Below are 25,916 nucleotides of genomic sequence, written 5' to 3'. Positions count from 1 at the left end.
GGCCGAATGGCCTCCTTCTGCACTGTTAATTCTATGATAAGTACACTGATCTTGTGCAGAAAACTGTTCAAGCCAAGATACCCAGTTGCTTTATGCAGTTCAAACTTGCAGTAGCACAGTTTTAAACAGTTGTAGTGAAAAACCTCAGCTCACCCCAACTATAAGCCCCGAAATCAACAATTTTCATTTATCTGGTGTTTTAAATCTAACAAACAGGAGATTCAGTCATCTCTCAAATGATTCCATCAGGTCATTTCTGCAGATTGGAAAGCCTATCCTAATACTTCCAGATATTACCCTCAATATTCAAAAGAGCCGAGAGGTTTTACAGCCATTTTCACCCATAGCATTATAGTTCGGATTGTGGAAAGACAACGCCAGAATGCACAGCTTCAGCGGTCTGCCGGGACACAAGGAAAATAAGTCACTGGAAAAAGACAAGACGCCAGTAGTCCATTTATCCACTGATGTCAAACAGCAGACAACGGTAAAAGTCATTCTGAACCATGCGACTTCACGATTCAACCAGATAGAACAAGCAAGCATCCCAGTTTAATACTGGTTTGCCACACATGGCCAGTGCCTCTGAGCTGGGTCAATGGTTGGTTTGCTGTTTCAAGTTAATATGTTTCAAAGCCAACACGCAGATATTCATTCCACTGTCCCTTCACACACACACGAGGATTCTTGTGCAAGGGGTTTACAAACAAGGAACACATCCATCAGCTGGGATACAATTGCATTGCATCCCCCATTACATTAGGGGGAGGAAGTTACCTCATGTGGAATGCAAAGTACATAATATGAAGGTCAACTCAAACAACTTTTGAAACAAAAATCAATTCTCCCAATGCCACTCCTGAAGGTGTAACCATAAACTAGGGTACAAGTTCCACAAGAGCCAGATGCTCTCCAGTATATCAGTTCACTGGTATTTTCTTTGGGCAAGCTAAGCAGCGAGACAATAGACATTATTTGAATCGATGGGGTATCAGTCAAGTCCAACTTAACTAGCATCCAACTCAGAGCAGTTAAACAAAAACCGACCAAAATCAAATACAGGAGTGTCTGGTCCGAGCAGCTGCTTCAAAGGGGAAAATAGTGTCAGGGAGTAGAATATTCATCAGAGCCTTTAAATCAACTGCAGAGTTCAACAAGCGGTCAGGAAACATCACCTCACTTAATCCTTATATCTTCAAATGAAAACAAAGGTTGAGTGCTGGCCATAGATCATAATTCAGACACAGATTTAAGTGGTTGGATTTTCTTTTTGCAAAGTACTTCATGTCTAGCTGAATTCTTCCTGTACAAGATATCATCTTTGTCTCATCTCCACCTCAGTGGAAATTCCACCATTACAAATCAGCTCTTCCCAAAAGAAAACTCCACAGACATGAAGATGTTCAATCCAACACTGGTCTGTGGCAATGTAGACCACTGCAGTCAGGGCAGCAACCACAAAGGCAAAACTGAAGATAAAAGTAGGACTAGGTTAGCTGCAGCAACCACTGGCTTAACTCGATGTTTGGGTGCAACATCCCTCACACTATAGGCTGGCAATCTCTGCATAGATTCACATTAAGTGCCAGCCATGACTCAGTTGGTAGCATCCCTGCCTCCGAATCTCGAGGCTCTGGGATTCAAGTACCAAGTTCAGGGCTTGAGCTCAAATATCGAGATGGACACTCAGTTGAGACAGTAAATAGAGGCCTCATCTGCCTGTTTGGGTGGTCATAATAGATCCCATGGTGCTTTTTTGAAGAGCATGATTTTCTCAGTGTCGTCACCAATAGGTACTCTTCAATCAACATTGAAGAACCAGACTATCTGGTCATTACAATTTGCTATGTGGGTGGCACGGTAGCAGTGTTTAGCACTGTTGCTTCACAGCACCAGGGTCCCAGGTTCAGTTTGCAGCTTGGGTTACTGTCTGTGCAGAGTCTGCACGTTCTCCCAGTGTCTGCATGGGTTTCTTCCCACAAGTACCGAAAGGCATGCTTGTTAGTTGAATTGGACATTCTGAATTCTCCCTCAGTGTACCCGAACAGGCGCCAGAGTGTGGCGACTAGGGGATTTTCACAGTAACATTATTGCAGTGTTAATGCAAGCCTATTTGTGACAATAATAAAGATTATAATGCTGAGCCTACGCCTCATTGTTACAAACAAACATAGATATAGCCTCGGAACACCCATTTTCACAAAGTAATCTGTTGCAGTAAAAGTACGCCAATGAACGACCAGTCAAATCACTGGGTCACAGCCTCCTCTGTGCAGCGTACAGTAGTAAAGAATCATGTGCTCCAGTATTTAGGCACAGCAGAGAACCATCACCCTAACTACACAGCTAAAATTATAAACACACAACAGGAAGCAGCAGCTGGGCGAGTCAGTCCATAGGAAGACTGAACACCTTAATATAGACCATACTCTCACTCTTCAGTCTCTGTTTCTACAATTTCACACAACTGCACACTCTCACCAGTGACGTCGGGCCAAACTCAGGCTCTCTTTTACCAGGATTATTGAAATAGATTTTACAAGGACTATGCCAAAACTGATCCCTGTGGAACATCTAGAGTGCCACTGCTCCAAAACAGCAGAAGGATCACAGTTGAAATTCTGAAGTTTCCATTATTTGATATTTCCAAGTTGTTTTCCTTCCAGTCATCCAGCACGTTTGGTCTTAAACAGTCCTGCAAGAAAGCAGAGAATGCTGTCTCGCTTGGGACTAATTTTGTAGCTGTACTGCAGGTAGAGGCAGAGGTGGAAGGCCCCTGTTTCAATTGCACTGAACACCATGGTACTCAGCAAGTGCTCCCAACTGGGGCAGCTATGATTAGCCAAAGCATCTTTTATGTTGGGGGTAAAGGATGCTGGATCCTTCTCCTAGTCATTATCCAGCAACTTCCCTGCTGGAATGTGCATATGCTGTGAGAGAGCATGATTCAGCTTTGTTCTGTATGCCATAGTAGAGTATCTGCCAATGCTGCCATGATTCAGTTTATACACGAAGAATCATTCCGATTTTAAAACTGGTCCCTGGGAGTCGACAATGCAGACAAAGTGCCCAGGTTCTTGGAAATGGACGGCTTCTTGCTTTCAGAAGAGAAAGCATTCAGACAGGGTGTGGGGTGGGGGGACAATGGAGCCAAAGCAAATTTTGTTTCACAGGAAGAGAAATCGACAATGTGATCATTGGAAACTTGGACCCCCCAAGAGGATATTACACAAAGAAAACACAACCCATAGGAAATAAAGGTCAAGTTACCATAAACCATAGGCTGTTTTCCCCTTTGAGGGGGAGAGCTGACTGGTGGTGATTTAACCTGAGGATCACCACACCTCAGGTTGAGAAGATGGGCCTTCATGAATAACCTCAGCCGGTACAGGAATTGAACTCGTGCTGCTGGCCTCCTTCTGCATCACAAACCAGCTGTTTCGTCCACTGAACAAAACTAGCCCCCAAAGAATGAAGAAGAAATACAAGACCAGATACACACAAACATCAGTGCCTTCAAGCACATGCAGCGATCACGCAACAACATTCCAATGATTCAACCAACGAGCCCCACATTTCAAGTAAAATTGCTGTCCTGGTTACAATGAAATCTACCAAAAGGACCACAGGAAACAGCGACCAGCCATCAATCCTCAACATATGTATCTTGGCCTGGAACCTCCATTGATCCCTCACCATCTGTCAAGATCACTTCCCTGAAGACAAGTGGTGCCAATGCAGAGTGGCATATGCAAGATTTATGCACATAAACACAACTTGGATTTGCAGCAGCTTTAACACAGTTAAGCATCCTAAGTCATTATGAAGCAAACTTCGACCACAGGAGATGATATTATGAGCCAAAAACTGGGCTTAAAGGAGGGTCTTAAAAATTAAGGGAACAAATTTCAGTCTTTAGGGCCTAAACAGTTGAAGGGACAGCCCAATGCTGGGGCAAAGGAAAACGGGGAGATGCTCAGTTGTTGGAGGAACCTAGTGTAGGAGGTTAGAGGGAGACATCATCAAAGGATCTGGACACAAGGATGAAAAATGCAACACAGCTGGACTGAATTGGGAGGCCAGTAACAGTTCGAGAGCAATTAGCAGTGATGGGGGAATGGGACATGATGCAAGTTCATATACACGCAGCAGAGTTTTGAGCGAGATTGTGTTAGAAGGGTGAAACAAGAATATCGTAGTGGTGCATTCTGGAAGCAACAAATATATATACACGAGGGTTTCAGCAAGGGTGCAGCTGGGTAATATACAAGGGTTTCAGCAGGGGTGCAGCTGGGCTATATTACAAACGAAGTGGTATTGACAATAGATACAGGACTAGTAGCTCAGCTAAGGATCAAATAGTATGCCGATATTGCAAAGAGTCTGGTCCATCTTCAGACATTCGCGCTCTGGTATTAGCAAGAATTTGCCAAATAGTAAAGCAGTCTCTTCCCCTCCTCTACAATATCCAAGTGACAATATAAACATCGAAACTGAAGTAGGTCATTCAGCCCTTCAAGCCTGCTCCGCCATCGCCATTCAATTGGATCATGGCTGATCCTCTATTTCAATGCCATATTCCACCACCCCCCCCACACACCCCTTGATGCCATTAAAATCTAAAAAAAATCATCTCTTTCTTGAATAGTTACTTGGCCTTCACAGGTGGCAAATTCAACATGTTCATTAACGTTTCAGTCAAGAAAGTTTCCTCATCTCAGTTCTAAATGGTCTACTCCACATCTTGAGACTGTGTCCCCTGGTGCTGACTACCTAACCAGGGAAAACATCCTCCCTGCATCTAGAACTTTATACATTACAATCGGATCGCCTCTCATCATTTTAAACTGTAGTGAATCTAGTCGAGTCAATCTCTCCCCATAGGCTGATCAAACCGGGGTTGGCGAGAGCATCCCCTCTATTGCACTCCCTCTACAGCAAATATATATATCCTTTCTTAGGTAGGGAAACCAAAACAGCACGCAATGCTCCAGGTGTGGAACAGTCGAAGAGGAGAAATAACAGCTGGAAAATATGGCTGCTCTTGCATCCCAATTGGCTCACTTCAGCGCCCAATCAGGTTCTGCAGACAATATATATTATGCATATAAAATGGAATTTAAGGAAATCTAAATTTAGCACAGTTAAACATTTATTGTACAATGGCCATTGCAAGGCACAAAACAAACCTATCTGCTCAATAACACCAGTGGGAGCGATTATTCATCCAGTGTCCTCTAAAGGCAGGTTTTCCGACAGTCACCAATATGGCTAAACCTCAGCGGTGCTCAGCTCATGATACGACTGGGTTCAAGAACATGGAAAGAAAAGGCCCACAAATGCAATTTGAATTCGCACTGAAGCTTAAGAGGTCAAAATGGTGCATCGGTGGGGCCTGCCTCAACCAGAAACAATTAGAGAATTCACAACCACCAGCCAAGAATATAACCTACTCCACCATTTTCTACCTACAATGACTGAGTACACGAGTGCGATCTGAAGAAGCTACTTACTCAGCTGAAGTCGGTAAAACCTTTTGGGTTCACTCACACTAGTCAGAGAGATCTAGGTGTACAGGTCCACAGGTCACTGAAAGGGGCAATACAGGCTGAGAAGGTAGTCAAGAAGGCATGCTTGTCTTCATTGGCCGGGGCATTGAGTATAAAAAATGGCAAGTCATGTTGCAGCTGGATAGAACCTTAGTTAGGCCACATTTGGAGTATAATGTTCAATTCTGGTCGCCACATTACCAGAAGGATGTGGAGGCTTTCGAGAGGGTGCAGAATAGATTTACCAGGATGTTGCCTGGTATGGAGGACATTAGTTATAAAGAGATTGAATAAACTTGAGTTTGTTGTCACTGGAATGACGGAGGTTGAGGGGTGACTTGATAGAGGTCTACAAAATTATGAGGGCACAGACAGACTGGATAGTCAGGGGATTTTTCACAGGGTAGAGGGGTCAATTACTAGGGGACATAGCTTTGAGGGGCAATGTTTAAAGGAGATATACAAGGCAAGTTTGTTTTTTTTTCTTTCCAAAGAGGGTAGTGGGTGCCTGGAACTCACTGCCGGAGGTGGTGGAACAGGGACGATAGTGACGTTTAAGGGGCATCTTGACAAATACATGAATAGGGTGGGAATCGAGGGATACGGACCCTGGAAGTGTAGAAGATTTTAGCTAGACGGGCAGCATGGTTGGCGCAGGCTTGGAGGGCCGAATGGCCTGTTCCTGTGCTGTACTTTTCTTTGTTCGAAGAAGCAACTTTGGTAAATTTGTGTTGAGCACTGGGTCCTGGTGCCTGTCTCCAGCCAGTACTACTTATAAAAGGCTTATAGTGACATCACAATAATGATTGCAGCCCTCCACAACCCAGGGTATGAGGCAGGAAACCGAGGAGTTGTAGTGCACAACACAATGATTATATAGGGTGGCCTAATAGCTAGTGCATGACATAAAGCACAGGTGCCATATTGTCGTGTTATTGGGGGGACACAAGGAAGAATCAAATATTTGTACAAATAGCACAGATGGGGAAAAAAGGGAGGTGTGTCAGGTAGATCTTCCAAGTGAACATTCAAAACAGCAAGCAGAATTTCAACATTGTGGTTTGATAAATGCCCAAGGTTTCAAGACACTCTTAAATCAGAACATTCTAGAAGGATTGCCTTACTTGAGCAGGGGTAAAGTTTCTGTCAGCTCACTGGTGTCACACTTGCCCGTGTCAGAAATTCACAGCTTCACGCCCCTTGGGCACACCATCTACAATTGGCATTTCAATGCGGGACTGAGCAAGTGCTGGGTGCCATCTTTCAGGCGAAATGTTAAAATCAACTCTGCATTTTCTGATCACCATGCTGATGGTTCTTTTACAGGCACGAAGACGAGCAGGCAATTCTCTTGCTATCGTAGCCAATATTTATTCCGCCACCATCAGCACCTTAAATATTACCCAGTCATTTACCTCATACAGTTGAAAGGCATGCTGTTGCATCTGCCTTCAAACCGAACATTGACTACACTTTAAAAGGAACGATGAAACATGCTCAAACAGGTTTTTTTCTTCAATTATAAGGACAGCAGTTGGTATCTGTAATTAAAGTTCTTGTATCACCCTGACATACACAGTATTAAAATGTTGCTTATGCACCCATTGTCCCCTATTCATGTTTGGTCAACATCATATGCATTCTGTGCAGCGAAAATATCATAATATGTTACAGAGTCAGGAGCTGGGGTGGAAGGGAGATATGCAGAAATTGAGGGGAGAGAGATTTTTCAGTGATGTTCCACAGAACAGGTGCATAGGAAGAAAGAGTCAACTCTGCTGGGGCAAGTGTCCAAAGTATGCAGCAGTGTTAAGAGCAACACCAGGAAGACAAAATTGCGTAACGAAATCTAGATCATAACAAAAACATCTTGAACAGCATGAAGCAGTCAGCACTTGTGCGTAGGGTCAGGAATAGCAAAGTTTAGCTGGATGAAAACATGGAGTTGGAGTGCATGCAGCAATAGGTCGAATACACACAGCACCGTTGTGGCTCACGCACTCACATCCACCCTCTTACAAAAAAGCCAACCATTTATCTCAATTTTTTTAAAAAACGCAAAATAAAAGCCCTTTCTCTCTGGATCCATCAAAATAACCACTTGAAATTAAAAAAAAGGGGGGGGTTACGAAGAAAAAGCAGTAACAAATTAAAGACGTACCTTAGAAACACAGAGAGAAACCCCTCCAAAAAAAGAGGGTAAACAGACAAAGCTTCACTCTCTTTTATCCCCTAAACAGCCACCTAAATTCTGGCTACTACAGAAGAACAAAACCAATTTTAACCTATTTTCTTCAAAATCTAAAAATTAAATACTGCTCGAATAAAAGGAAACAACAAGACGAACAGACGAGTGATTTGCTGAAGAGTGAATGAACAATGCCAGGAGAATAAATATTTGGTAACACCAGTCAAGAGGTGGATGGGATCATTTGTAAATGCACATCCAGACAGGGTTTAAAGTGGAAAGTGGGGATAACATTCTGAATGCCTCCTCTTGTAAATATGCTTCATATCTGATATAAACAGGCTGTGTATTTATTTGATAGGGGTTGTCAATAGAGGGTGAAAGAAGGGGGACGTCTCCACCCTCTCTCGCTCTCCCCCTCCTTCCCTCTCTGTCCTGACGAGAGGAATGGTTTATAATGCTCTCCCCCCCCATCCCAAACCCCAGCCCTGTGACCGGGCCGGCCGGCCGGCCGGTCTTGTCTGAAACATCCTCCAAACAAAATGGCGCCCGGCTCCAGGCCGGATCCTCCCCGGCACCCAAAACATTCAAAAAGGCTCTGCCAATAACCGTCAACCATCCGCCCGCAATACTCACCCGGGCTCCTTCCTCCGGGCCGACACTATCTGGATGCCGATTGAAAAAAATAAATAACGCGACGCCAGGCTCCGGATGGAGTCGGATTGTAAATCTCCGCGGCCGGCCTCTTTCCTTTTTTTTAATCCCTTCTCTCTATTTCGCTTTCCCTCCCCACACCACCACCCCCTCCCCTTTGATATAATCATTGAAAAAAAATACCCGGCTGCCTAACGGCTTCGGCTGCGGCGGCCCCGCCCCTCCGGCCTCATTGAGCATTCATTATTCACGGCGCGGCGGCCCGCTCCGCCAATCGCGTGCCGAGCGATTAGCATATACGTTCGGATTTGCGGCTGGCTCCTTTCGCTTTGGACGGAATTCTCCTCCAGGGAGGGCGGGGCCCATTGCGTGACGTCTGCATGTACTTATCATATATTAGACTACATTTCAACGTGGGGGGAAGCTCACGTCCAGGGGGCGTGATGTGCCAAGTCGGACAAGATACGTCTCGCAAGCACATTTGATGTGATCGGTCAACTCGTTGCCTCCTGGTGGTGGGAGGACTCAACGGCAGGTTGCCTTGATTTGTTTTGCTTCACTCTATGTTCCATTACTTTTGCCCACTCCTCATACATGAACCCACTGATTCACATGACGGACTCAGAAATTTCGTGGATGCAACCCCGCTGGAGAGACTGCAACATAAAATCTAGGCTGGCCATCATGATGTAATCACATATAATTGCAGTGCGGAAGAAGGCAATTCGCCCTGCCCCCAATGCCAGGGCAATCCACCCCTAATTCTGTCTAATTCCACCTTCCAGCTCTTGGTCTGTAGCCCCTTAGGGTAACAGCACCTCAAGCACTCATCTGGGGTTCTTGATTAATAAGGGGCTTGCTTGATGAATATGGCCATGATGTGGAGATACGAGGCTGGACTGGGGTGGGCACAGTAAGAAGTCATAGGTTAAAGTCCAACAGCTTTGAAATCACAAGCTTTCTGAGCGCTGCTCCTTCATTAGATGAAGTGATGATTGATAAGGGTTATGGGGAGAAGGCAGGAAAATGGGGATCAGGAACACATCAGCCATGATCGAATGGTGGAGCAGACTCAATGTGCCAAATGGCCTAATTTTGCTCCTATATCTTATGGTTCCAATCTCCACAGTTACCACATTGCCTTGCAATTAGTTACTCTTCAGATAATTATCCAATTCCCTTTTGAGTGCCTCCAATATTGTTTGAAAGTCCATGTACACCACATCAACCACATTGCCCTCATCAACCCTCTGTTGCCTCATCAAAGATTCAAGTCTGTAAAACGTAATTTGCTCTTATTAAATCCAGGCTGGCTTTCCTTAAATAACTTACATTTGAGTATTGGGGGGGGGGGGGGGGGGGGGAGGCAAACTAGCAAGGTTTTACGTTTTGCAGATTTGCAACAATATCAAATCTCAAAGGGAACAATAATTTATACAGCATGAGAAGATTTTCTCAGTGTGCTGCTTTTTCTGCTTCATCTTACCCTCTGATCATCCAAGGAGCTTTGGATTTGTTTACCCCTAGCTTTCACCTACATGTGAATGAACTTTGACTGGACCCAAACTATTGGCAGCCCACTGTTCCTTTAAAGTTTTTCCTTCCAGTCTTTTATTCCAGTTTACCTGAACCAGATCCATTTTTACGCCATGGAAATTGGCCCTCCCCCAATTAATGATTCTTTTTATCAATAGCTCCTTATCTTTTCCATAGCAAAACCTAAGATGTCACAGTCACTTACACCAAAAGGTTCAAATGGACAAATAGGGTGCACCAAGGATCAAAGGCTAGCCTGGAGTTTGGTAAGTGGGGCAGTCGGTGAAAAAGGTGGGTAGGATGTGTTTATTTCCCTTTGATTTTTCTATCTTCCTCACCCTTTAAGATTGGTTGTTACGCTACAACAGGGAAAGGAGTTAGCTGTTTGGTGAGAATATGGTAAGTGAGTACGTTTTACTCTTTCACTAGGGTTTAAAATAATGCACAACCTATAAAATGCACGATAAATAAGTAAATAATTTCATAAAGTAATCATTTAAAACACATCAAAGATGGAACGAGACACCAAACTAGCCAGGATGAGGAGGAAATGGGAGGAAGACTTGGAGTTCAAAATAGGGTGGCGATTCTGGAGCGAAGCACTACATAGGGTCAACTCCACCTCCACGAGACTCAACTTAACGCAACTAAAAGTGGTACACAGAGCACACTTAACAAGAACCTGAATGAGTAGGTTCTTCCCGGAGGTGGAGTACAGATGTGAACGGTGCCCAGGAGGCCCGGCCAATCACATCCACATGTTCTGGTTGTAGCCACCTAAGATGGACACTGGGCTACAACATGGAGAACTGCTAAGGCTGCAGGGAGAAAACAGTCTTAGCAAGGACAAGCAGTTTGCAGAAGGCTAATTAGCATTCTGCACGTACAAAACCAGTTTATGGCCAGGTGCAGGATCTCAGCTTAAGGTGTAAATGGCAACAACGATTTGCATAGTAATGAGGCGATCCAGATCTAGGCCCACACAATAGAAACATTTGGGTTTGAATGGATACTTTGAGTGGACGCCCAGACGAAACGGCACCAGAAGTATCTATCACAAAGAACCCTAGAGACCGCCCCACCCATCGAGAAGAGACCCTCAGATTGGGGGGTTTGGAAAATATTGATTGGGAGAAGACCCAATCGATATACAGCAGGTAGAGACCGCCCCGAAGAGGCACGGACTTTGGGGGGGACCTATAAAAGTAGACCCCGCACATGGTCCGTTCTGTTGGCTCCGGCTTCTGTTGCTTCCAGACTCCGGCCTAGGCTGTTGCATCCTGACTCCGACCCCAGCCTCCAGATCCTGTCTTTCATCACCGGCCGTTGAGCATCAGCCATCGTTCAGTAAGTGCCAAAACAACGCTCGCTACGTGACCCAGGCATTGCTTATACTCTTGCCGACTATTAGTGAACAGAAGGTGCAGTCCAGAAAGGAACAAAGGCCTTGTCCCCTGACCTTGCTGGTTCCTACTTAGATAAGTATTTAGTCGTTTAATAGTAGAAATAAGTATTAGCCTTTAGCGTATGCATGTGTATTTATTATATTGGTTATAATAAATATCAATCGTTTGAACTTACTAATCGGTGTACAGATTTATTACTTTGAACCTGACCTTGATATACTTGTGAGGTGTCTAAATACGGCACCTGGCGACTCCGAGCAGAATTACATACACAGAGCTGTAGTAGTGTTAAGCACACAGCCTTTAAACGGAGGCGTGTTAATACACTCCAATAAACGCGTAATACACTCAAGTAAAACGTGCAACATGGTCTTGCCCCAGACTCGCTGGGTACTGGACAGCCTCCTTCGAGGCAATGTCCAAACTAGTGGGGGATGAAGGTGGAGTCATGCCCGAATGTGGCGGTCTTTGGGGTATCAGACCAGTCAGATCTCTTCATGGTGAGGAGGTTGCCTCCCTGATCACGATCTGCAGCACCACCTAAAGCTGCAGACTGGCTGTCCGACCTATCGGAATTTCTCCAAATGGAGAAAATCAAATTCACCATCCGTGGGTCGGAAGAGGGCTTCTGCAAAACATGGGAGCCGTTCACCTGACTGTTCCGAGACCTGTTTGTGGCCAACACATAAATAAATAGGTATCCAAAAGCCAGGGACAAAAAGCCAGGATAAGAGAGAAGCGAGGAAAGCGAGGGAGGACCGGGGGAGGGGAGCAAGAGGAGGTAACCAAATCCAGTGGGAAAGAAAAGGGGGGTAGCAGAGAAGAAGGGGGGAGGGGGAGGAGAGGGGTGGGCAGGGAGGGGGTGGGAGAGGAGGGAAGAACAATAGAGGGGATCCAGAAGGGGGAAAAGATAAGGGAACACAAAAGGAGGGGCCAACACAGGGGAAGACAACGGCTGCAACAACCACAGCACAGCGAGAGAAAGTAATAAAGAACGAGCAGGAGAAACGGGCAAGGGCCGAAGCCCTGGAAACCATGCGGGGGAGAAAACAAATAATGTAAATAGCATTAGGGGGCGCCACCTAGGTGACACCTCCACCCTGGTTTGTTGTCAAGTAAAAAAAAAGGAGGGGAAGGGGAAAGACCCCCTCTCGTTTAAGCGTTTCCTAGTCCCTTTGTGTTTTGTTTTGTTGTGTATATACCTGTACTAATATTATGTACAAAACCCAATAAAAACATTATTTAAAAAAAAGGATGGAACGACAGGTAATGTGTCAAGGCTGCAGCATGTGGGAGATCCTGGATCACATTGTTTTCCATGGCAAACACGTCCTCAGTAAGTGCTTGTGGCTTGAGGAAACCGGGCCCAGAGTCATTAACCTGGAGGCTTAGCTGCGGGCACTGCAACACATCAGAGAGGGAGAGAATTACCTGGATGATTTGTTTCAGGAGATGGCTTTGGATTTCTGACTTTGAAAGTGGTCAGGAGCAAGGAGGTGTGACTGCAACTGTGGCAAGTATGGGAACCAGAGTGCTGGAATGTCAGCCTCTGCAATTCCCCAACAGGTTTGAGGTTCTCTCAGCTTGCTTGGGTAAGAGTAGATGCTCTGACTGGCATTGGCACTGTGGTATGGGAAGACATTCAAGTGGACATAAGAATGTAGTGGTAGTGTTAGGAAAGCAAAGGGAGTTTTAAGGGATTTAGAATTGTACACATTAGAAAGAAGTTATAGTTTTAAGTAGGTCTAAATTAATGTTTCTGTGTCTGGAAGGGTAAAACCTCTCGTCAGATCCATGTTGGACAAAGGTGTTTGTACGTGCGGGGGTTGGTTTCAATTCCAACTTAGATTCTACTGTGCTTAGAAAGGGCTACGGTGTGAATAATAAATAGAAGTAAAGCGTGGCTTTGCAACAGGAGGCTACTTCCCGGAGAGAAAGCTTATTAACTGAAAACCAGAGCAGTTGCAGATAGAAAATCAGAGAGGAAACATCTCCCAGCTCCGCTCGGAGCAGGTAAAGTTGTGCAATATGCAAGAAAGCAAGCTCAAGTGTAACTAAAGCAGGCATTTTTATAGCGGGGGAATGACCCTTGGGTGTCGGGAGGGTTGCGAAGCCATCCATCACGGCGTTCCCCATCGCGGGAATTCAGTCACAACGGCCGCAGCAGCCAGCTTTTTTTAAATGCCGGCTGCGAGCGGCTTTAAAAATGACGGCCATGACTGGCTTTAAAAATGCGGGCGTGCTGTGCATGCATGGCAGCTCATCAGAGCGCATGCTGGGAGCCCAGAGAGAAACACCGCCTCTTCCTGACGTCAGCGCGCTGACCCAGGACAAGATTTAAAAACAATTCAATTCTGTCTTCCTGTATCTGTCTTGAATATGCTCAATGGCTGAGTCTGCAGCACTCTCTTTGATAGCAAATTTTAGAGATTAAACTGATTCACAATACTTTGAGTTAAGTAATTCCTCCTCATCTATGTCTAAAATCGTTGCATTGTAATTTGCAGACTATATCCCCAGGCTGTAAACCACGCATTTGAGGAAAACTTACATTCTGCATCTGCTCCGTAGAGTCCTGAGATAATAATGCTGGTTTCTATGAGGTCATTTTTCATTCTTCGCTACTCTAGACTACAGAATATTAGCCCAGGCTCACCTCTCGCATTAAAGGCAAGAGAAAATGGTGGGTCCCGAATGTCGGCCAGCGTGGGTCGCGTAAGTTGGCCGGCCTCGGTGAAGAAGGTCGGCCGGCCTGGGTCCCAAAGGTCGGTCGGCATGCGCCCCGAAGGATCGGCTGGTTGGTATTAATGGGTCCCGGGCAAAAAAGTTTGAAAAATACTGAACTAAAGGACGATTAGGTCTGGAAACCTGGAAATTGACCAGGATACTGTTCATGGGCATCACAGACAAAGCAGAGAAGTAACTGGCAGGTGAGAAGCAAGGTTTCTGAAGTAATCGTAAAGGTTTCTAAAGTAATCCTAAAGTTTGGAATGTCTGACTACAGTCTGTGACAAATTTTAAAGTAATTGGGAAGACAATTTTGGCTGGATATCAGAGTTTGTGTGAACAGTGGAAGACAATTGAGACAAAGGAATCCTGAAGGGAGAGGTGCACATCTGTGACTGGGCTCACTGTTAAAAGTGGAGCGGAAGCTTTGTTTGAAAATGTCATTTGAAAATCCTGGACTGGATTTTGGAATGTAAACCGCTAATGGAAAACATGACAATGAGAGAAGATGTTGAAGCATATTTTGGGAAGTAGATCTTTGAAACTCTTACATGACAATAATCTGGGGGAATCATCCACAGACATTCACCTGGGGTTTAGGAGGGGAGTGTGTATTTGATCACAGACAACTTGCATGCGTCAAATGGACTTTGTGTGTCAATGAGATCATTGCAGCTTCTAATGTACTTTGTCATCCGTGTTAAACTTAAAACCTGTGTACATTTGTTGAGCTAAGAGGGGGATTAAAGGAGTATTGTATAATAATCCAACTTTTCATGTTTAATAAATATTTTCTTTCATAGAATCATAGAATTTACAGTGCAGAGGGAAGAACTTCAGCCCATCGAGTCTGCACCAGCCCTTGGAAAGAGCACCCTACTTACGATCACACCTCCACCCTATCCCCGTAACCCAGTAACCCTATCTAACCTTTTGGACACTTAAGGGGCAATTTAGCATTGCCAATCCACCTACCTACACATCTTTGGACTGTGGAAGAAAACCGGAGCACCCAGAGGAAACCCACACAGACACAGGGAGAAAGTGAAAACTCCACACAGACACCGAGGCTGGAATTGAACCCGGGTCCCTGGATCTGTGAGGCAGCAGTGCTAACCATTGTGCCACCATACCGGCCCTTGTTCTTAACACTAATTAGTGGTCCTGTGACTCTGTTCCTCCACGTCTGTTTCAAAAAAAGTAAAAGTTACAGTCTTTTGAGGTATAGTTCCATCCTGGAATCTTCCCGTCCATTTATACCATGAACGGGAATCAGATCAGCAGTGAGAGAGAAGGTAGCCACACTGCTCTGCTAGAAGCTGTTGGTTTAGAAAGCTGGAGAGGGAACATCTCTCTTAGCTTTGCTAGATAAAAAGCCATACCATGCAGTAATGGTTAAGAAAGCAAGTGCAGAGATCTGAAGAGCAGCGAGTTAAGGAAACTAGGGAAATGAAGAGAAGTTTCCAAGAAGGCTAAGGTTAAAGGTAGCAGAAAAGGGCACTCTTCACGACAGACAGACTGAGCTGGGAAGATGCCAGAAAGGTACAAAGAACAAGAACAATCCAGTACAGGAACAGGCCCTTTGGCGGTCCAAGCCTGTGCCGGTCATTATACCACCCAATATACCACCCTTATACCACCATTATACGCCAAAACCATCAGTACCTCCAAGTGCCGTATCCCTCGATACCCATCCTATCTATGTATTTGTCGAGATGCCTTTTGAACGCCGTAAATGTATGTGCTTCCACAACCTTCCCTGGCAGCATGTTCCAGGCACTCACCACTCTCTGTGTAAAAAACCTGCCTCCCACATCTCCTCTAAACTTTGCCCGATGGAACTTAAACCAATGCCCCAGATGACTGGCCCCTCCACCCTGGGAAAGAGTGCCTGCCCATCCACTCTATCCATGCCCCTCATAATCTTGTAGACCTCTATCAGGTCACCCCTCAACCTCTGTTGTTCTAGTCATAGAATCATAGAATTTATAGTGCAGAAGGAGGACATTCGGCCCATCGAGTGCACCACTCTTGGAAAGAGCACCCTACTTAAGCCCATACCTCCATCCTATCCCCATAACCCAGCAACCCCGTCTAACCTAAGGGAATTTAGCATGGACAATCCACTTAACCTGCACATCGTTGGACTGTGGGAGGAAAACGGAGCACCCATAGGAAACCAACGCAGACACGAGGAGAACATGCAAACTCCGTATAAACAGTGACCCAAGCGGGAATCGAACTTTACGCTGTGAAGACGTAGTGATAACCATTATGCTACCGTGCTGTCCCCAGTACGGGTCTATTACAGCATCTAACACCCTCCAAACCAGGCAACATCCTGGTAAACCTCCTCTACATCCTCTCCTCTGATCCCGTGTGACATCAACTTTTGTACCAGTCTGCCATGAGGCACATTGTCAAAGGCTTTACTGAAGTCCATGTAAACAACAACCACAGCCCTCCCCTCATCAATCATCTTTGTCACCTCCTCAAAAAACTTAATGAAGTTAGTGAGGCACGACCTCCTCTTCACAAACCATGCTGTCTATCGCTCATGAGTCCATTTGTTTCCAAATGGGTATAAATGAGAATTCTCTCCATTTACCTTCTACCGATGTGAGGCTCACCGGCCTATAGTTTCCTGGATTATGCCTGCTACCTATCTTAAACAGCGGTACCACATTAGCTATTCTCCAGTCCTCTTGGATCTCACCTGTAGCCAATGAGGATACAAAGATGTCAGTCAAGGCCCCAACAATTTCCTCCCTTGCTTCCCTCAGTATTCTGGGGTAAATCCTATCCGGCCCAGGAGACTTATCTACCTTAATGTCTTTGAAAACACCCAATACCTCCTTTTTGATGTCAATATGACCCAGATGATCATACACCCTACCCAAGACTCATCTCCGACAAAGTCCTTTTCTTTGGTGAACACTGATACAAAGTACTCATTTAGTACCTCGCCCATTTCCTCTGGCTCAACACATAGATTCCCCTCACTGTCCTTAAGTGGCCCAATCCTGTCCCTGGCCACCCTCTTGCTTTTTACATATGAATAGAAAGCTTTGGATTCATCTTAATCCTACTTGCCAAGGACTTTTCATGACTCCTCCCAGCCCTCCTAATTTCCCGCTTAAGTACCTCCCTACTTTCTTTATACTCCTCTAGGGTTTCGACTGACCCCACCCTTCTAGACCGTACAAAGACCTCCTTTTTCTTTTTGACGGGGTTCACAAAGCCTCTCGTTATCCAAGGCTCCCTAAACTTCCCATACTTATCCGTTGTTCTCTCAGGAACGTGACTTTCCTGATTCCGAATCAACTGTCGCTTGAAAGACTCCCACATGTCTGATGCTGATTTACCCTCCAATAGCTGTCTGATTTGAGGTGATTTTTAGGTTTCTGTGATTTTGTCATTCCTGTGGAATGTCATTTGAAGTAACAATGAAAATCAGTGACTAGATACCAGAGTTTGTGTAAAAGCAGTTAAGGTAAAGGAAACCTAAATTGGAGGGGAGGGGGGGGGAGGGGTGCAAAATCCTGGACTGGATTTTCTGTGTTAAAGTGGAATCGAAGCTTGAGTTAAAAGTACAATTTGTATAATCTGGACTGGATTTTGGAGTGCAAATTGCGAGGGGAAAGCATTATTGTGAGAGAAGGTTTTAAAGCATGTTTTTGGGAGTGGTGTTTGGAAACTCTCATGGGACAATCACCTGGGGGCACTATGAGGAGACATCCACAAACATTCACTTGGAGTTCAGAATGGAGACTGTATTTGCCCACAGTCATCTTGTGTGTTTAAAAGGGACTTTGTGTTAATGAGACTATTGTAGATAAAGATGTACTTTGTAACCTGTGTTAATCCTAAAACCTGTGTGTAATTGTTCAGATAAGTAAGGAGTACCAACTTTTCATGTTTAATAAATGTTTTTCCTTGTTAAAACCTGTGATCCCGTGACTCTGTTTCCCCACATTTTATGAAAAAAATAAAAGTTAGTCTTTTGAGTGAGGGGCCCATTCTGGGATCTTTCCATTTAGTTAGAGCATAAACTGGGATCGTAATAGTAGCAGTGAGGAGATTGACACTGTTTTCTGCAGCAAAGAGCGAGAATCTGGACAGCTCTGTTGCTTGCCCGGTGCCAGGGTTCGGGATATCTGATCCTGGCTGAAGAGGGATGGGCAGTGGGAAGGGGAAGATCCCGCTTTTGTGGCCAATGTAGGTACCTATGACGAAGGGAGAAGGAGTGTTTGAGGAGCGTGGCATTAAAGTAAACAACAGAACCTCCGAGGTTATAATCTCAGGATTATTACCTGAGCCGCGTACAAACTGGCATCAGGTACATAAAATTAGAGAGCTTAATATGTGGCTCAAAGATTAGTGTGGAAGAACTTGGGTTCAGTTCGTGAGGCACTCGCATCAATACTGGGGAAAGTGGGGACTCTACCAATGGGATTGCCTACATCTGAACCATGCGGTGACCAGTGTTCTTGCAAACCACATAATTAGGGAGATAGAGAGGGCCTTAAACCAAATGGGAGATAGAGAGGGCCTTAAACTAAATGGGAAATAGAGAGGGCCTTAAACTAAATGTGAGAGGGGGGGGGGGGGGAATGATTCAGGAGAGGGGATATGTAGGCTGACAAACCAAAAGGAAATGGTAGGAGTGGTCTATAGACTCCCAAACAGTAGCTATACCGCAGGATGGAGAAAAAAAATCAGGAAACAATGACAGCATGTAAAAAGGGAGTTGACTTTAATCTTCATGTGGATTGGGAAAATCAAATTGGCAGAGGAAGCCGGGAGGAAGAATTCATAGAGAGTATTCGGGGTAGTTTCTTTGGACAATATGTCATGGATCCAACCAGGGATCAGGCGATTTTGGATCTGAGAATGTATAATGAGGCAGGCTTAATAAACGATCGCCGAGTAAAAGATCCCCGAGAAAACAGTGACCATAACATGCTGGAATTTAACAGTCAGTTGGAGTGATGAACTTGGGTCAAAAACAACTGTGCTCAATTTAAATAAGGGTAATTACAAAGACATGAAGAAGGAGTTGGCTGGAATAAACTGGGAAAGGCAGTTGTTCAGCAATGGTAGACATTTATGAAAATAGTTCATGACTCACAATAAAGATTTATCCCAGTGAGGAAGAAGGCTTCTAGGAAGCGGATAAATCAGCAATCGTTAAGCAAGGAAGTTAAGAATAATATTAAACTGGAAGAAAACACGTACAATGTGGCAACGGTTATTGGTAAGCCAGAGGATTGGAAAAGTTTTAAAAAACAACAAATTACCAAAAAATAAAGTTAAACTGAGAAGGTAAAAAAACTATTTAATAAGAACATAAGAACTAGGAGCAGGAGTAGGCCATCTGGCCCCTCGAGCCTGCTCCGCCATTCAATGAGATCATGGCTGATCTTTTGTGGACTCAGCTCCACTTTCCGGCCCGAACACCATAACCCTTAATCCCTTATTCTTCAAAAAACTATCTATCTTTACCTTAAAAACATGTAATGAAGGAGCCTCAACTGCTTCACTGGGCAAGGAATTCCATAGATTCACAACCCTTTGGGTGAAGAATTTCCTCCTAAACTCAGTCCTAAATCTACTTCCCCTTATTTTGAGGCTATGCCCCCTAGTTCTGCTGTCACCTGCCAGTGGAAACAACCTGCCCGCATCTATCCTATCTATTCCCTTCATAATTTTAAATTTTTCTATAAGATCCCCCCTCATCCTTCTAAATTCTAACGAGTACAGTCCCAGTCTACTCAACCTCTCCTCATAATCCAACCCCTTCAGCTCTGGGATTAACCTAGTGAATCTCCTCTGCACACCCTCCAGTGCCAGTACGTCCTTTCTCAAGTAAGGAAACCAAAACTGAACACAATACTCCAGGTGTGGCGTCACTAACACCTTATACAATTGCAACATAACCTCCCTAGTCTTAAACTCCATCCCTCTAGCAATGAAGGACAAAATTCCATTTGCCTTCTTAATCACCTGTTGCACCTGTAAACCGACCTTCTGTGACTCATGCACTAGCACACCCAAGTCTCTCTGCACAGCGACATGCTTTAATATTTTATCGTTTAAATAATAATCCCGTTTGCTGTTATTCCTACCAAAATGGATAACCTCACATTTGTCAACATTGTATTCCATCTGCCAGACCCTAGCCCATTCACTTAACCTATCCAAATTCCTCTGCAGACTTCCAGTATCCTCTGCACTTTTCGCTTTACCACTCATCTTAGTGTCATCTGCAAACTTGGACACATTGCCCTTGGTCCCCAACTCCAAATCATCTATGTAAATTGTGAACAATTGTGGGCCCAACTCGGATCCCTGAGGGACACCACTAGCTACTGATTGCCAACCAGAGAAACACCCATTAATCCCCACTCTTTGCTTTCTATTAATTAACCAATCCTCTATCCATGCTACTACTTTACCCTTAATGCCATGCATCTTTATCTTATGCAGCAACCTTTTGTGTGGCACCTTGTCAAAGGCTTTCTGGAAATCCAGATATACCACATCCATTGGCTCCCCGTTATCTACCACTCTGGTAATGGCCTCAAAAAATTCCACTAAATTAGTTAGGCATGACCTGCCTTTTACGAACCCATGCTGCGTCTGCCCAATGGGACAATTTCTATCCAGATGCCTCGCTATTTCTTCCTTGATGGTAGATTCCAGCATCTTCCCTACTACCGAAGTTAAGTTCACTGGCCTATAATTTCCTGCATTCTGCCTACCTCCTTTTTAAACAGTGGTGTCACGTTTGCTAATTTCCAATCCACCGGTGGATTTGAGGTGGTAATGAGCAGTATGGATAAGGGGGAACCTGTAGGTGTAGTATTCTTGGATTTCCAAGAATAATTTGATAAGGTACCGCACAAATGGCTACTTAAAAAGCCTATGATATTGGGAGTAGTTTACTAGCTAGGATAAAGGGTTAGATAATGCATAGAAGACAGGGTTGGGAAAAGAAGGACATTTTGAGGATGGCAAACTATAACTAGTGGAGTGCCACATGGATCAGTGCTGGGGCACAATTATTTACAATACATATAATTGACATGTGAGAAGACAACTGGTGACACAAAGAGTCTACAGAGGAATACAGACAGGTTAGGTGAGCGGGCAAAAACTTGACAAATGAAATATAATTGAAAAACACATGGGCGGAATTCTCCGCTCCCCACGCGGCCTGGGAGAATCGCAGGAAGACCTCCCGACATTTTTTACGCCCCCCCCCCGGCGCCCCCGCGAATCTCCCGCCCCTCTTGGAAAAATCGCCGCTCGCCGTTTTTCACGGCGAACGGCGATTCTCCGAGCCCGATGGGCCGAGCGGACGGCCCTTCACGCCCGTTTCACCACGGCAGCAACCACACCTGGTCGCTGCATTCGTGAAACGGGCGCCAGATGCCCGTTTGGGGCATCTAGGGGCCCGATTTGGACGGGAGCACCGCGACTGTGCTCGGGAGGGGACAGGACCGCGATCGGTGCCCACCGATCATCGGGTCAGCGTCCAAAACAGACGCACTCTTTCCCCTCCGCCGCCTGGCAAGATCAAGCCGCCACGTCTTGCCGGGCGGTGGTGGAGAAAGACGGCACCGCGCATGAGCGGGTTCGTGCCGTCTGCGCGGTGATGTCATCCGCGCATGCGTGGGTTGGAACCGGCCACCTGCGCATGCGCGGATGTCATAATGAAAAGCGCCGTTCGCGCGTCATTTCTGGCGGCCGAGGTCGCGGCCGGGAACGACGGGGGCCCGCTCTTGCCCCCCGGGTGGGGGTGAATTAAGTGCAGGGAGCGGGCCCCGAGGCCGTCGTGAACCACGGCCGAGTTCACGACGGCCTCCGCGATTTTTGGCCTTAGCGGAGAATACCGCCCATGAAGTTATGCACCTTGCTTGGAAGATTAAAGGAGAGGAATAATATTGAAATAGACAAAGGCTGCAAAAAGCCACAACACGTAGGCATTAGGTGGTTCTCAGGCATGAATCCCGAAAAGCTAGCATGCAAGTTCAGCAGGTAATGGGGAAGGCAAATGCAATGTTAATTTTCATTTTAATGGGAATAGAGTATGAAAACAGGGAAGTTGTAAGATCTCTTATTTTCTAATAAGAGTCGAAGTCCGGTGGTAGGTTGAGATTGAGTTTATTGCAAACCCGAGTTTACAGCAGCACTTAATAAGCAGAAAAACACAATATAGAATAAGAATGATAATGAAAAATGATAATGAAGAATAAGATCAAGCCTTGAACTAATGAGGTACCCATACAGCCCAGCCATCCAGTTGTTCAACTCCACAAGGTGGTGGGTAGAGGTTGTTTGAGTTTTTCCATCTCCTTTTGGGTGTGCTCCGCCAAATTAGGCATTTCCTCGGAACTGTCCAGGATATAGGTGCAGCTCACGACCCCTAGCAGGGCACAATTTTCACCTTTTTGAGCAAGACCCTAGTCACAAGCCATTCGGTTCTGCAAGGCCATTGTACAAATGGCTACCATTTCTGCATTTATTTTAATTAGGGCTTCAGAAGTATCAGTGCCCACGTTGTCCAGGATGGATGCCATATTAATGGACTCCCTGGACAACTTAGCGGTCCCATAAAAAGGGACCAGGATGGAGGAGAATCTTTCCATTTCCATGATGGCGCGTCTCATCCGCAGTCCTTTGAGGGAGATAGAATGACGGATAAAGGGAACAACATACCCTAAATAGTAAGATCTTGTCCAAGAGCGTGGTAGCCATATATAGGCCCTTGGCCACAGATAAAGTAAGTACCATTATAAGAGGTGAAGCAGGCCACCACCTCGGAGACCAGCACTCGGAGAAGTTGCCTCCACTGGTAAAATTTCAGAGACAATAGGGAGGCATCTTCTGACTCTCCCTTAGTGATAGTTTACTCTTGTGATGGAATACATTTTGCTACCTTCTCACTTCAAAATACTGAATGCAATTACTGTGTTCTATCTGTCGCACCCCTGACCGGTGGCAAGTTAGGCATAGGGATCTTCTCTGTCTCGAGGTGGTGGGAAGTTCTATATATGGGGGCCGATGGCTCCGATTGTAAGTGGGCTGGTACCGCCCTGAGAAAGTGGTCAAAAGATAACCCGCTGCCTGCCGTGTTTAAATGTTACCTGTTATGTCGATCAAGTAGTTACCCCCTACCTACACATGAGGTCGCCCCCTCACGGAAGGAGAATGAGTGGGAGATGTTCTGGACGAGATACCATTCAGCCATCTCAGACATGCTAAAAGGGATATGTCTCAAGGGAATGCCTCCCTAATAGTAGATGGGAATGGAAGTACATGCCCAACATCTGGAGAGGTTGGAGTATTTTGCATACATATAGAACATGTAAAGGAAGGTGTTGACATCTTGCTCCATCTGGGCATAGCATAGCTGGTGTGACCGGTCAAAGGAAAGTAAGGAAAGCAAAATCTTAAAAAGCAAACAATGGATGCAACAACATGGTTAAACATATTGGCAATTAAGAATTGTCCTTTTAACAGACAGGAGTTTTAATCACGGTGTGCTCATTTAACGTGAGATGTATGAATCCAAGCTTTCTTCTCCTGGCTTTAGCAGCTGCTTGGGTGGTGCGTAGCATTTGACAGGGTCCTTTCCACTTAGCATCCAGAAGTTCTTTATGTACTTTCTTCCCGTAAACCCAAACGCCAGGGACGATATTGTGTCCTGCTTCTGGTGAATCTCCCCAGTCCGCCGATCCCTGTTGGGAAGGAGAACTAATAGTATTTGTTAGATTTTCACAATATTCTAATCAGGCATCACTCATCAAGTGACAATTGGCTTTTCGAAAATCAATGGTTCCTGGCAGCGACATTGGTTTTCCTGTTATAGTTTCAAAAGGATTTAGACTCGTAGTTCTATTGGGATTTGCCCTGATACTGCACAGGACTTACTTTTGGTAGTGCCTGCGGCCACGGTACTCCTTCCTGATGACGTACGGCAAGCCGTTGTTTCAGAGTTCTGTACATTCGTTCCACTTGCCCTGACGATTGTGGGTGATGAGGACAATGTAAGTCCCAGGTAATGTTTCGTAATCGACAGACGTCTTGGCAGACAGCACTAGTAAACTGGGTTCTCTGGTCAGAGTCAATACTGGTCGGGGTTCCCCATCAAAGAATGTAATCCTTACACAGGACCTTGGCCATATGATTGGCTGTGGCCCTTCTAGTTGGAACAGCTTCCACCCATCTTAAGAACTTATTGACCACCATGAGAACATTGGTGTATCCTTGACATGGAGGGGCAAAAGAAAGAGAACAAAAGAAAAGGAACAAAGAAGCAATAACAAAGAAGAGAACCACGCACATAAACGGTCAAGCTTTCTTATATATGCATGTTTTTGGTAACGCCTCTTCTTTGTCCCCCCATTGGCTTAGCAATCCTGAATTGTGACTCCTGACGGGTGCTCCGTTTCAGCATTTTATTCCACCATTTACACTTGTATCTAACTGTTATAGCCTGCCTGCTTACCACTGGCTGGGGACTAATGACAATCCCACAATCCTGTGGGAGTATGAGCTTCCCCAATGAGGGGGGCGGAGAAATCATTAGCAGACTCCCTGTATAAATAAAGCTGGCCAGTTTGGAACCGGCTGGAGAGAGGAGTGAGCAGCAAGGGAAGTTGCTGCTGCAGTTGTGTATATATGTTTTTGTAAATAAATGTTATTTCTTTGTATCCTTAAAACTCATGCTGGATTCTTCGTGGCCCTCACAAAACTGGCGACGAGGGTTAAGGGGGCTGGTTTAGCTCACTCAGCTAAATCGCTGGCTTTTAAAGCAGACCAAGCAGGCCAGCAGCACGGTTCGATTCCCGTACCAGCCTCCCCGGACAGGCGCCGGAATGTGGCGACTAGGGGCTTTTCACAGTAACTTAATTGAAGCCTACTTGTGACAATAAGCGATTTTCATTTTCATTTTCATAAAGTGAATAGCTGTCTACACTGCTGAAGCCACCTCCCTGGATTTTTGTTGGATACAGGTTGGAAGTTGTTTTCTATTACACCATGCCTCTGTATGGACGTTTGGATGTTTTTGATGCTGCGCTGGAAAGCTGGAACCAGTACGCACAACGGATGCGTTACTATTTCCAGGCAAACAACATCGAAAACGAGTGCCAAGTGGTCATATTGCTCTCCGCCTGCAGCCCGCGTACGTTTGGGGTGATTAGGAGCCTTACGTACCCAGCTGCTCCAGACACCAAAACGTTTGATGAACTTGTGAACTTAGTGGGACAACATTTTAACCCAACCCCATCCATGATAGTCCAATGTTACTGGTTTAATACCGCTGAGAGGACCCCAGGAGAATCCCTTGCCGACTTTCTATCCAGGCTACGCAGGATTGCGGAGTAATGTGACTATGGTGAGACCTTGTCAGAAATGTTACGTGACCGTTTGGTTTGCGGTATTAATAATGCGGCCACCCAGAGAAAGTTGTTAGCTGAGCCAACATTGACTTTTCAACAGGCCATTCAAATAGTATTGTCCCGAGAGAGCGCAGAATGGGGAGTGCAGGAGGTACAGGGAATGGAGGTGCATGCCTTGGGGCACAACCCCTTCCGTCCAAAAGCGTCCCCCTGCACCCCTTGGACAAGGCGACGTCCGGATCGACGCCAGTGGCCGTCGGACATTCCTCCCCGAAGGGAGCCTTCTCCAGAACCAATGGATGAGGAGCCATGTCCGTGTCAGACTTGTAGGCGCCGACCTCGTCGCGGACGCCGGTCCTGGGGGCACCAGAGGCGCCGTTGGTCCGGCCGAAACTGGGGCCAGCCCAGGGGCCGTACCTTTCATTTGGATGAACCTGTGTCGACT

The 25,916-nt window shown here is 45.6% G+C and overlaps 1 protein-coding gene across 9 annotated transcripts in view; it reads right to left on the bottom strand.

The window, feature by feature from the left end:
* Positions 1 to 8,547, bottom strand: part of LOC119975963 (protein PRRC2A-like) — a 142,260-nt gene extending 133,713 nt beyond the window's left edge. For 6 of the 9 annotated variants that reach the window (XM_038815945.1, XM_038815951.1, XM_038815954.1 and 3 more), the window contains exon 1: positions 8,374 to 8,546. The gene's annotated coding sequence lies outside the window, so the exon portion shown is untranslated. Of the gene's footprint in view, positions 1 to 8,373 lie in introns of all 9 variants that reach the window. The other 3 variants (XM_038815948.1, XM_038815955.1, XM_038815953.1) reach the window with 1 other exon arrangement.
* Between the last annotated feature and the right edge of the window lie 17,369 nt (positions 8,548 to 25,916).

Source organism: Scyliorhinus canicula, chromosome 13 (genome assembly GCF_902713615.1).
Source record: "Scyliorhinus canicula chromosome 13, sScyCan1.1, whole genome shotgun sequence".
Classification (NCBI taxonomy): Eukaryota; Metazoa; Chordata; class Chondrichthyes; order Carcharhiniformes; family Scyliorhinidae; genus Scyliorhinus; species Scyliorhinus canicula.
This window is presented reverse-complemented; position numbering and strand designations above follow the sequence as displayed.